General features: G+C 45.0%; 1 protein-coding gene and 1 pseudogene across 11 annotated transcripts in view; both read right to left on the minus strand.

Annotated features, from left to right (window-relative positions):
* DCAF4 (DDB1 and CUL4 associated factor 4) overlaps positions 1–11729 on the minus strand; it is a 29383-nt gene extending 17654 nt beyond the window's left edge. The window contains exons 1-2 of one of the 10 annotated variants that reach the window (XM_088024536.1): positions 11643–11717; positions 44–148 (exon numbers count right to left, since the gene is read on the minus strand). The gene's annotated coding sequence lies outside the window, so the exon portion shown is untranslated. Of the gene's footprint in view, positions 1–43; positions 5199–11642 lie in introns of those variants that run through there. The other 9 variants (XM_028088436.2, XM_028088383.2, XM_028088158.2 and 6 more) reach the window with 9 other exon arrangements.
* LOC114197578 (CBY1-interacting BAR domain-containing protein 1 pseudogene) lies at positions 8395–11716 on the minus strand (annotated as a pseudogene). Its single transcript, XR_015768483.1, has 2 exons — positions 11643–11716; positions 8395–10240 (listed from the first exon to the last, which is right to left on the minus strand). The product of XR_015768483.1 is annotated as a CBY1-interacting BAR domain-containing protein 1 pseudogene (transcript).
* Positions 11730–13476: the final 1747 nt, after the last annotated feature.

The raw sequence follows: 13476 nt of genomic DNA on the forward strand, positions 1-13476 counted from the left end.
GACCCCAGGCTTCTGGAGCCACTTCTCCAGCTGCAGTTCTTACCTCACAGTTGACCACCTGGCCTGCCAATCTGCCGACCTCTGCTTCCTTGAGTCACTGTGTGAGGTGATGACAGAGTCTCACAAGTACTTTAGAAGACAGCTGAAGCTGGCAATGAGAACTCTTAGGTTATTCTTCTTTCTTTTCTTTACCAGATAATACCAGAGCATATAATTTTTCTTTCAATCCACACACATCCCTATTCATAGAGAATAGCTGACAGTGAGCACTTTCTCCTACACAATTCCAGCACTGAGCAGGGAAAACTGTGAACACAGTTAAACAAGGGCCCGTGTGTAGGACTTCTCAACGTGCTTTATAAAGGTTTTAGCTTCCCGAAGCAAGCTGTTAAAGGGACAGATGTGCACATGCATTTTTTTTTTTCTTAAGTAAGGAATGAGAAAAAAACACTTCTTACTGATATTGCCATAATATTTCAGGTGGCTTTTTCAAGTCTTATCTTGTATAGCCTGAATCTATCACTTAACTGCCAGTTTCAACATTGGGAATCACATTAAGAGTTCTTAAACAGACCAAAATGGCACATGGACCAGCTGCTGTGAGTTCCACGCCTTCCCAATGCCTGATTTTTTTCTCCCACTCACAGGAGACAGTGATGACATCTTACTGAATGTGCTTTTATTTATTTTTTACTGAATATACTTTAAAACTACATTCAAATGCCATAACAAAATTAGAGAAACATTTCTAGGGCTGAATGAAACCCAAGAATAGATGAGAAAACTATTTGCCTTTATTTCCCAACTTCTCCTTCTGAGTGGGGAATGCCTGTTGGCATCAGAGCACCAGAAGTCTGGACTCCCGGTCCAGTACTTACCCCAACATTTTGCGAATTCTGTAACCAAGTCCTCAGTGTGCTTGCTTCAGACAGTTAGTCTGCCTCCCCCACGGGGCACTTCCACAACCTGGACTACTTGCACCAGACGCTCTCCAGTCCCGTGCCAGGATTAATAAGCACCACTGAAGAAAAGCATGTAGCTGTGCTGAGGTGGAGCTATGAGAAATGTCTTATTTTCATCCCCTGATGAATTAAATGACTTTAGTTATTCCTAGTCTGCGTCACTCCTGACAGCTCAGGGTGTTAACCCTGTCCCAACATACCCCTTTCCGCTTTCTTCCAGTCCTCCTTCCCTGCTGGCAGAGCTCCCTACCTCACAGAGAAGAGAGATGTTGCCAGGTATGAATACTCCCAACTTCCCTCGCTTCCCTTCGGCAAATACCTGCCTTTAATATTTCCAGTGCTCTTCCCGCTTATCTTGGAGAAACGGGTGTCCTTGTGCCTTTTCCTGGCAAACCCGTCCCACCTGTCATTGCTCTCACTCCTTCTCAGGCCCTACAGATACCTTTCCCGTATGTTTAACCAACTTCCCCTGTCCTTACCTCACCTATGGACATGCTCAGGGTTTTCATTTGTCTGTGCTTCATCTCGGACCCAAACAGAAGAGGATACCCTGAGCATGTGGTCTATGTGCACACATCCCACTGCTTGTTTCCCAGTCACTCCTCAACCCACTGCAGTCAGGGCTCCTCCGCCGCCTTTCTGCTCAAATGCTCTTGTGAGGGGTTTAACTAATGATCCCCCTACCTGCCAAAGTTAGTGATCTCTCCTTATCTAGCCCTCACTCCTAAAACATGTGATGCCACAAAGCTTCCCTCTTCCTTTGGCTTCTGGAATAGCTTTCTCTTGGGTCACCTGCCCTGTTATCTGTTTTCTACTGTTCTGTCCTAGATCCTCTTCTTTCATACATATACCATCTCACCTGCCAACACAGGTTCATCTCCAACGCCTGGCGTCCCTCCTGGGCAGGGCATCAACGTCTTCTACCGCCACTCCTCCTTCCACAGCGACAGCAGACTCAGCAGGTTCAGAGCCCAGAGTCTCTCCCTAGTTCCCTGTGTGCTCTTGTGCCTATCCATATTTCCCTTCTCTGTAAACACCACTGCTGCCCTCACCCCTGTCCAATAGTATAATAACCTTATTCACTTTCCTAAGCAACCCATTTCATGGCTCCTGGACACCACATGCACGGGTCTCCCTAAGGATCAATTACCTTAATCTTTATTTACGAATAAAGTTGTATTTACTAACTAGTTAAGTTACAAGCTAAGAGGCACTATGCAGAGGAAGGGAAATAGGGCCAGTGTTAAGAAAACTGGTAAGAAAAAGAAGCCATATTGACCTAAAGATTATTATTAGCAACTCTATAAAAAGATAAAAATTTCTCTAGATTGCACATTCTGTACACAGGACTTCAGTTTGCTTTAATTATGAAATAATGCAGGACTACAGTGAAGAACACACATAATGGTAAGTCAAAGGCTTCAGATCAGGAGGCAGGAGCATGGCACGCCTGCACCATTATCCTCAAAAGCGGGGCGCAAAATCAAGGACATAGTAAATAATGAAATAACTAGTGACTGCTGATTTTGGAACATTTCTAAACCACAAACTCACACAAGCACAGGATCAGGTACTGCAACACAAGAAGAGGCTGACGACATTAACTGATTTAATAAGCATGATCAAGCCAAAGTCATTTAAAAAAGTCACGATAAATAGAAGTTGACTGAACACAGAAAGGGTTAGAGTGGGATGAAATGATACCTTTTCGTACTTTTAAGCCTATTTCAGGGGTGGGGAGAGTGTCTTCCCCTAATGCAGACATAGTTCACTCTCAGTATCCACTTTATGCATTATGCTTGCCCTTATCACTCTGTACTAAACTCTGTACTCCCATCTCATATGAGGTGTAATGTAAATTCTCTAAGCAAAGATCTTGCCTTGTTCCTTCTGTTCCTAATACCCATGACCTAGTTGGTTCTCAGTAAATGTTCACTGAACTAAACAAACAAACCCAAACAACCCCACAGCTACTTTAAAAGCCCAGGTAGCCCCTTTCTGCTCTAGGCATTTTCATTTGCTATTCAACACAGATTTACAGAGGGCCCACTGGGCCCTGGGGAGCAGGCAGAGATAAATAAACTGTGGTTCCCATTATCAAGACACTTACTGATCACCAGGGACACAGTCGTGAATGAACCGATTCCTGCAGTGCCTCGTAAGTGAAGACCCAGGTCTCTCCAGGTGTAGCAAAGGAGGAGAGTCATTCTTTGAGTGGAAGGGCTGGAGGAGAGACAGAGTCTGAACTGCAGCTGGAAGAATGAGTGTCAGGCAAGGGGGTGAGGAAAGGGGCCTGCAAGCAGTTTGGTATGGCCAGAGCCTAAAGTACAAGGGGTTGGGGGATTGAAGCTGGAAAGGGAGGCAGGGCCAGCCCATGAGGGCTCTGACAGGATTAGACACACACGTTGGAAAGGGCACTTTACAGGCAGCAGAGAGAATAAGCTGGAAGTTAAGGACTGCTGCAGCAAGCTAGGGGAGATGAACCTTCCCACTATGGAAGTGACACTTGGGACAGAGGATCCTGAATTTAGAAACACTCAGGAGGTGAATTTCATGGGAGAGGTGGAGACAGAGAAGTGAAGAACCAGTAAGTGACTGGTAGGGTCCTGACCTGGGAGACCAAGATTAAGGACAGAGAGCAGTTTGGGGGAGAGAAGGGAATCAGTCTCATTTTGAACAAACCAATCTCAAGATGCCTGTAGAACACCAAGGCAGGCAACTGTAAACAAGCTCTGGGAATCCAGAGAGGAAACAAGGCTAAGGATATAGATTTGAAAGTCATCAACACATGGTGACAAAGACTCAGACAAATGTAGATCCAAAGCCAAATATATAGTGAGGCTTTGATTTCAAAATTAGAGATAGTTTTATTGGATAGTAATAGGAAATCCAGCACGTATCAGTTTTTAGATCAGTGTGTCTTAATGAGGACAATTTTATCCACCAGGAGACATGTGACAACGATGGGAGACATTTTTGTTTGTCACAACTTGGGGGGGGGAGGAGGTGGGGCTGGTGGTGGCTGCTATTGCCATTTAGTGAGAAAAGGCCATTGATGCTTACCATCTCACAATACACTGCGCGTTAATCCAGCAATAGTGCTCAGGTGGAGAAACTCTATTCTTACTAGAAGTGCTAACAATTTGCTGGATCAAATGCTGAATCCCGGCTCCTTTGGAGCTGCTCTGCCAGGCAGGTATTAAGATGTGTTGTGAAAGGCTGGACCTGGCTTTGCCTTTCAGAGAATCTTTTAAGTACTTGAAGGAGTAAACAAAAATAATTTCTGAGAGACCATTATTCTGGAAAGACAATGTTAATCTCAAACAAATAAACATGATTTAACTTTTTGGAAAATGACCAGGCAATACTTATCAAGTAATTTAAAAATGTACAAGCCTTCTTTTGGGAATCGATCCTAAAAAAATAATCCAAAAGATTATAAAAATTACTACAACTTTCCAATCACTTTATGGGGCTAGCATTACCCTGTTACCAAAACCAAAGACGTCACAAGAAAACTATATATTGGGGTGCCTGGGTGGCTCAGTCGTTGAGTGTCTGCCTTCAGCTCAGGTCATGATCCCAGCGTCCTGGGATCGAGCCCCGCCATCAGGCTCCCTGCTCCGCGGGAAGCCTGCTTCTCCCTCTCCCACTCCCGCTGCTTGTGTTCCCTGTCTCGCTGTGTCTCTTTCTGTCAAATAAATAAATAGAATCTTAAAAAAAAAAGAAAGAAAACTATATATCAATATATCTAGGACACAGACACACAAAATACTAGCAAACCCTATCCAAAAGCATATGAAAAGGATTATACACGAGCAGCAAGCAGGATTTATCCCAGAAATACAAGGTTGATTCAACATAGGAGATCAATCACTGTAATACAGCATACTAATAGAATAAATGTAGGGGAAAACCCCATGTGATTATCTCAAAAGATGCAGAAAAAGCACTGGGTAAAATCCAATGGCCTCTCATGATTAAAAACTAGGAATAGAAGGTAACTTCCTCAACTTGATAAAGGGCATCTACAAGAAACTCAAAGCTAACATACTTTATGGTGAAAAAGTACAAGCTCCACCCCCCCCACCCCCAAGTCAGGAACGAGACGAGGATGTCTGTTCTCACCACTTCTATTCAACACTATACTGGAAGTTCTAGCCAGGGGCCATTAGTCAAGAAAAATAGATAAAAGACACTCAAACAGGAAAAGAAAAAGTAAAACTACTTCTATTTGTAGATGGCATGATCTTATATATAGAAAATCCTAAAGAATCCACAGTAAAACTATTAGAAGTGATAGATACATCAGTTAAAGTTTCAGGATACAATCTGAAAATGAAATTAAAGAAAACAATTCCATTTACAGTAACATCAAAAATAATAAATTACTTAGGAATACATATAATAAGGTAAATGGGTAACTTGTATATTGAAACTACAAAAGAAACTATAAAACACTATGAAAGAAATTAAAGAGGACCTAAATAAATGGAAAAACATCCATGTCAGGAATTGGAAGACTTAAGATGGCCTCCAAACTGATCTAGAGATTTAATGCAATCCCTATCAAAATTCCAATTGCTATTTTTTGAGGAATGGACAAGTTGATCCTAAAATTCACATGGAAATGGCAAGGGGCCCAGAATAGTTAAAAAAAAAAAAAAGTCTTGAGAAAGAGCAAAGTTGGAGGACTCACACTTCCCAATTTCAACTTACTACAGAGTTATAGTAATTAAGGCAATGTGGTAGTGGCACAAAGACAAAAATGTAGATCACTGGAGTAGAACTGAGAGTCCAGAAATAAACCCACAATATCTCTGGCCAATTGATTTTTAAAAAAATTTTAAAAGTGGGCTCTACACCCAATGTGGGGTTTGAACTCACGACCCTGAGATTAAGAGTCACATGCTCTACTAATTGAGCCAGCCAGGTGCCCCCCAATTGGTTTCTGAAAAAGGTGCCAAGACTACTCAGTGGGCGAAAGAATATATTTTCAACCGCTAGGACAACTGGATATCCACCTGCAAAAGAATGAATTTGAATCCCTACTTCACATCATATATAAAAATTAACTCTAATGGATCCAATATCTAAAACTATAAAACTTAAAAAAAAAAAGATTTTTTTAGAGAAAGAGAGAGAGTGTGAGCATGAGCAGGAGGCAGAGGGAGAGGGAGAGGAATCCCAAGTAGACTCCATACTAAGTGCAGAGCTCCACACAGGGCTTGATCCCACAACCCTGAGATCATGACCTGAGCTGAAACCAAGAATTGGATGCTTAACTGACTGCACCACCCAGGTGCCCCTAAAACTATAAAACTCTTAGAAGAAAATAAAGATATAAATCATCATGATCACGGATTAAGTAATGGTTCCTTAGAACACCTGAAGCACAAGGAAAAAATAAATTGGACTTCATCAAAATTAAAAACTTGTGTGCATCAAAGGGCACTATTAAAAAAGGTAAAGGCAAAAAAAAAGTGAAAAGACAACTCACAAAATGGGAGAAAATTATTTTTATATTTTTAAAAGATTTATTTATTTGAGAGAGAGAGGGAGAGAGACAGCATGTGCGCAAGTGGGGGAGAGGAGAGGGAGAAAGGGAGAAAAAGAATCTCAAGCAGACTCACTTCTGAGTGCAGAGCCCAACAAAGGGCTCGATCTCAACGATCCCAAGATCACGACCTGAGCCGAAATCAAGAGTCAGGCGCTTAACCCACTGAGCCACCCGGGCGTCCCAGGAAAATTATTTTTACATCATATATTTGATAAGGGTCTAATATCCAGAACATATAAACAACAGGGAAAATAACCCAATTAAATAGTAATAAAATTTGAACACATTTTTTTTCCGAGACATACAAATGTCCACTTAGAATGTGAGAAGATGCTCCACATCGTGAGTCACTAAGTAGATGCGAATCAAAACCACAGTAAGATACCACTTCATACCTACTAGGGTGGCTGCAATAAAAAAAAAAGCAGGTAATGACAATATTGGTGAGGATGTGGAGAGACCTCATACATTGCTGGTGGAAGGGAAAATGCAGCAGCCACTTTGGAAAACAGTTTGGCAGTTCCTCAAAAGGTTCAACAATTACCACATGACCTAGCAAAATCCAGCAGAAATGAAAACATAAGGCTATATAAACATTTGGACAGTACCATTCATAGCAGCATTATTCATAATTGCCCCAAAGTAGAAACAACCTAAATTTCCATCAACTGATGAATGGATAAACAAAACGTGCCAGAACCGCACAAAAGAGTCCAATCAGGAAGAGTGAAGTACTGATGCGTGCTACAATGTGGACAAACCTTGAAAGCGTTAAGCTAAGTGAAAGAAGCCAGACACAAAAGGATGGCACAAAAGGCCACATGTTGTATGAATCAATGTACATGAGACCTCCAGAGTAGGCAAATCCAGATACAGAGAGGGCGGGGAGGAACGAGGGGGGGAAGAAGTGGTTTCCAAGGGGCTGGAAGTAGGGGAAGAGAAGGCAGAGAATGGGGAATGACTAACTGGCACAAAGATCCCTCCACTCCCAAATATTCTTTTTGAAAGAAGCTTGTTGGGAGTCTATTTTTCTGTTATGAGTAAGTGCTTTTCCCAGTCACCCCAAATTACTTTATAAAGGCTCTGATTAAATTGTTTTTTATTTTTAGGAATAAGAGTCACTGTTATATCCTTTTATTATCTAGGTGGTAGCTTAGTAAAATTTTTATAGAACTTTAAGTGATTTATAATGTTCCATGTGTACCTGTTTATGTTTTCATGCCACCAAATTTTTAGCTTTGGTACCAAAAGCAATAGTCACATATATAATACTTCACTATGACAGTTTTGTTTTAGAACAAGAATCAGGTTGAATGTGACTTTTATTTAAGATTCATGCCTGCGCGTTCATAAAACACTGATACACGTCACAAGGTAAGAGGTTAAAATGGGTATGTAATATTTTTTGAAACCTTCATTTTAGGTCAGCACAAACTTCCTTTATTTTTTTCCCCTATTTTCAGTAGCATTTCTTTTTGAGGTTTAACATAGCAAGCCAGTATAAAGTTTTACAATTCAGTCTAGCAGACCCCCTGACCCAGTTTCACTTTCCCTGGGGTTCAGTTAGCCTCCATCAGATCCAGAAGCAGATGATCCTCCTCCGGATGTATCCTCGGGAGATCAATAACAGTCTAATGCTGTGTCACAATGTCTACAAGTCGTCTCATCGCACAGGCATTTTATCATCTCACATTATCACAAAAAGAGTGAGTACAGAACGATAAGATTTTGAGACAGATCATGTTCACATACCTTTTATCACAGTATATTGTTGTAATTGTTCTTTTTGATTATCAGTTATTGTTGTTCATCTCTTACTGCCTAATTTATGAATTAAACTTTATCACAGGTATGTCTGTATAGGAAAAAAACAGAATATACAGGTTTCGGTACTATCCATGGTTTCAGGCATCCACAGGGGGTTTGGGAATGTGTCCCCCGGATAAGGGGTACCACTGTAATCCTGGATTCTGAGTCATTTTAAGATGAAAATGGAAACAAGTGTAAGAAAATTAATTTTCTTCTGTAACATCTCAATCATCTGCCTGTTGACCCTTTCTTAGTCGACAGGTGGATACCTTTCCTGTTGCAGATACACACTTAGCTGACACTGATCTCTGGAAACTCTGAATTTGAATTTGTTGTCAGTGAGCCCTCTTGCTTAACTACAGATCCCAACAGTTAAAACCAGAAATAGCAGGATGCCTAACTCAAGCTCTAACTGAAACCTATTGCTCTAATTTCTAATCATACTTTCTTGAGGCATTGATGAAGAGGTTTTGTAATGACCAGAACATTGTAACCGCCAGGCCAGAAAAGCCCCAACAGCAACAGAATGCCTAGAAAGACCACATCCCACACATCCCCTCCCTGCCCACGATCACGTGATGCACACATACCAAACCCCCAACCTGTGATCACACACTGTCTGTTCTTTGGCACGTACCCCTCTGAACCTCTCCCTATAAAACTCTAGGTATCCAACTTGTGGGCTGAGAGGTCAGTTAAGGCTTGAGTCTGCCACCTCCTCTGGCTGCTGGCACCTGAAATAAATTTCTCTTTCTCTTTTCCAAACCCTGGTCTCTTGAGTTACTGGCTTCTTTTGCGATGAGTTTATCCGAGTTTGTTCGGCAACAGCGTTGGCAAACCTAGCCAGGAGCTGTGCTTTTGATTTGTCCAGCTCCCTCGGTATTCCTGGGGATGGAGCACTTGGCCTCACAGTGCACAAAAGCTTTCCTTTTGGTTTCCGGAGTTACTGGCTGAGCTAGATCACTGGGTAACATTCTTACGTTATCTAAATGAGGTTGATGATCTAGTGGATACCTAGAGCTTCTGAAAAACCTATAAATCTCCCTCATCAACCTTTGGTGCATTTTGGTAGGCAGCAGTGTATACCTCTAACGCTTTGCTTCAGTGCTTTTCAATAGTGCTAAATAAATGCTTTTCAATAGTGATAAAATTGAAATACAGTATTGGTATCCTTTACTCTTTGCTTTTCAGAACTGCCAATAGCTTTCTCTAGACGAAAGCTGTTTGGATAGCATCCACTGTAGCTGCCTGTAATTGGGTTCCGCCCGTGAAATAACATGCCCTTCAGATGGGTTTGCAGTCTTGTCCTTTCTAATTCAGTTTAGCTTCTCCATTCTTTGCTGTTGTGTTGCTATGAAGTCATTCCATTTCATTTTTACCTTGGTTGTAAGAGCTTTCAAAGGTTCACCTCCTTTGGCTCCAAGTCTGAACCTCCGCTTGTTGATAATCCTGAGGTTTGGCAAATTCCTGAGTTTTTCAGGCCCTGCTTCAAATCTACAGTCTCTGTTGAGGCCCAGTTGTGGGATCTCATTGGAAGTTGGCTTGACCTGGAAGTCGGGCAGTTCTCCCCACAGGAATGTCCAAGATTTGGCACAGCTCTCCCAAAGGCTTGTGGTTAGAACATCCCACAGTTTCTTGGATAACTGGCTCTCCCCCTCCCCCAAGACGCCTCCTCATGCCAGGGGGCTGTGGGGCAGTCTCTACCTGGGCCTCTGCTCAGCAGGTGTGCTGGGAGCCCAGGGCTGAAATTCAGGGTAGGAAGAGGCTCCATCTCCCCCACCCAAGATCTCAGGTTGGGAGGCCCTGGCAGCTGCGCCTTAACATCTGGCCTGGAGTCCAACAAAGCTCCTCTGAGTTGCCTGGGCCACACTGGGGCCACAGGGTTTCTTTTTGGGGTGATGAAAATGTTCTGGAATAAGATCGTGGTGATAGTCACACAACCTTGTGAATATATTACAACACCCACTGAACTGTACCCTTTAAAATGGTGGATTTTAGGGTATGTGAATTACATCTCAAAAACAAAAAAGATTTACTACAGAAGAACTATAATACTTAAAAGTGAGAACATCCTAAAAATCCAACGGGGTAATTACGATTATGGAGACTACTGGATTGTAATACGGAAAATGCTAATGCTGAACGGTTTGTAAAGCCAAATACAAAATGGCCTCTACAAGGAGCTCGCCATGCCCACCTTGAGTTGGTTTTTCTAACTATTTTTACAAATGAGGAAACTGAGGCTTCCAGGACTAAGTATCTTACTCAGCAGGACACAAAGAGTGGAGAAAAAGGAATCCCACCCCTGCTGGTCAGGCCCCCGGGGGTTGGTTACCCACCCAACCCACCGACCACCACAACTGTAATTTCCATTGTTATTTAATACCAGACTTTGGGGGTTCGGAATTTCGTCTGTTTCCTCCAGGAAGTTATCAGTTTTCTTTCCTCCTTGCTGTTTCAGTCAGAAGACAAGGGCTGTAGACTACCCCACGCCCATGGTGGGCGGGGGGAAGGGGGTGGTATCACGGTTTCTGAGGTCAGCGGGGCCGGGGCGCGATGAGGCGTCCAGGACCCCGAAGGCACGAGTACGAAAAGGTGGCTTTCTCGCTCACACATGATCCGGTGTGGAGGTTAACTCGGAACGCCTGGGTTCAAACCGGGGCTCTGCTACTGACTAGTTCAGTAGTTACCCCGGACAAGCGAAACCTCACTAGGCCTCTTCCTGCGTCTGACAAAGGTACACCTACCTACCTCACAGGGCTGGTGGGGTCGGGGGGGAAACTTAGTTAAGGCTTGTAAAGCAGTTAGCACAGCGCGGAGCAGTCAGTACGCGCTCCAGGTGCGTTAGCTGTTCGCACAACACAAACTTTCAGGGAAACGGCCACCAAGGGTCCGCGCTCCAGCCAGAGGCAGGTGTTGGGTGCTACCTTCAGCAACAGGGCTTAATAAAACGCTCTTTCGGGTCCGACACAGAGCAGCGACACTCGGGGTCCCCCCACGTTCCACCGTTTAGGGCTGCAGAACCGACCCGACAGGACGGGCCGGGCTGTACACGCCCACCGAGCCGGCGCACCCGGAGCTCGCCGGCCCAGCCCCCCATCCACGCCACACTCAGGCCGGCGTTCCACGTGCTCCGCTGCTCCCCGCCCCTTTCTCAGGCCTTCCCCCACGGCCCATCCCACCCCGAGCTCTGACGGAGAGCAGCCGCAGGAGAACTCTAATATTTAAAAGTGAGAACATCCTAAAAATCCAACAGGATAATTACGATTACCGGACTGACGCCAACGGCCACCGCCGAGGCAGACACTTACTTAGTAGACGGTCCTTTCCGGCTCGCCCTCAGGGCCGGGACCCGCAGGAGTACGGTCTAAGCGGGGAAGGACCCGGAAAGACCACGGTGTAGCGTCTGCCAGTTAGTTGCGTCCGTTTTTTGTGTTGTCGCAGCGGATAGGTCCAGGCGGCCGCCCATTCCTTCTCATTGGACGTGGCTTCTGACTGTCTACGCCAATAGGATGGATCTTAGGGGGAGGGCGGAGATTGGAGCTCGGCTCCGCCCAGGCCAGGCGAGGAGGCCGCGTGTCGGCCTGCGGGTCTGGGGCGGGGCCAAGTACGTTGGGGGCGGGGCCGGGCGCGTTGGGGGCGGGGCCGGGCAGGGTAGGAGGCTGAGTTCTGATCCCCGAAGCTCGGAGGAGGCGGCTTCTTCCGAAGAGGTTGGGTTCCTGACCCAGGAACGGGTACCTTCTCTGTCCACAGCCAACTGATCCAGCCCAGAGTCGTCCTCTCGCCGCCCTGGGCTACTCTCTTTAAACCTGAGACTTGGGGGGAGGAAAGATTTTACTGTGGGAAGGACAAAGGAGTCTCTGAGATGAGGGAGAGAAAACAGGTGGTGACGTCTTGGGCAGTGACCTCAGGTGGCTGAGTCGGGTGACTCTAGGTCTGTATGGCTCCAAGGTGCAGAGGAGCGTGGCCTAAAGGGCCGTCATGGAGGGTCGCTTTTAGGTCTAGTTGTGTTTTCCCGCTTTGTTGTGTGACGTAGGTCAAGTCTCTTCTCTTTTTTTGTGCCTTCATTTCTTCTGTTGTTGAACAATGAAGTTGGTCTGATGTTCTGATGTTCTCTTCAGCGCAAAGTCTGTTCGTACGACTAATATTTCCAGAATGTTCTCTGTGTGCTGTGACTGTTCCAGATATCAGCCGGCAGCTATCAGAACTTCTAGAAGCCTGTGATGGGCACTTGGCCAGAAGTGACAGTTTTGTGAGAAGATCTGGGTTCAAATAGGCCAGGCTTGGGGGGGGGCGAATTAAACAAATAGGCCAAGCTTGGTTGTTGCCACTAGCAGACCTGGCACACCATGTGCCTTATTAATCCAGGGTCCCTGTGAGTGGCTGGACCAATTAGAAAATAGGTCGTGTGGTTTATCAGTTGTATCTCAGTGTGAAAACATTTCAATCAATAATGAAGAAGGTAGAATTTCGGCTCTCAAGGAGTTTACAAACAAATGCAGGGTGTGGAGCGGGGAGAGGTGGTGAGCAGAATGAGAAGTGAGTATAGTCAGAATAAAGCACAGCTTTGTGAAGCTTGAATGGCCCAGAAGAGAAGGCAGACAGAAATTCTAAGCTGAACAAACAACCTCACTGGAAGTCTGTTCAAGGAATAGTGAGGCATTCATTTTGGCTTTATGGGAGGGGAGTCTTGGAAGCAAAACTGGTGGGGTAGGTTGGGTCAAATATCAGGGAAAGGAGCAGGCAGAGGGGACCTCGGAAGGTTTGAAAGTTGGGGAGTGCGGGACTAGAGCTGAGCTTTGGAGAGATCACCCAGGTGGCACAGTGGGAGAGACAGGAGACGACAGATTGTGGAGGCTGGGAGCCTCCTTAGGAGCTTAGTGCAACCACAGTCCCTGTGAGAGGCAGTGAGGGCTGAAGCAGAGTGGTGGTTGCTGGGATGGAAGGGAGGGCAGATGGGGGACACACTTAAGAGGAGGGAGGATCTGCAAGGTTTGATGAACCCTGTGGGAGGAGTCAAAGGGGATTGCAAGCTGAAGAGCTAGGGTCACTGGAGGAAGTCAGGAAGGAGTTGGCTTGGGGCATGCTGAGTGAATGGCTGCTAGCCAGGCACAGGGCTCGGACGCAGGTTTTGCCTTGGTGATG

This window comes from Eumetopias jubatus, unplaced genomic scaffold, assembly GCF_037043125.1.
Source record: "Eumetopias jubatus isolate StellerSeaLion01/CBP00866 unplaced genomic scaffold, mEumJub1_p1.0 scaffold_7, whole genome shotgun sequence".
NCBI lineage: Eukaryota > Metazoa > Chordata > Mammalia > Carnivora > Otariidae > Eumetopias > Eumetopias jubatus.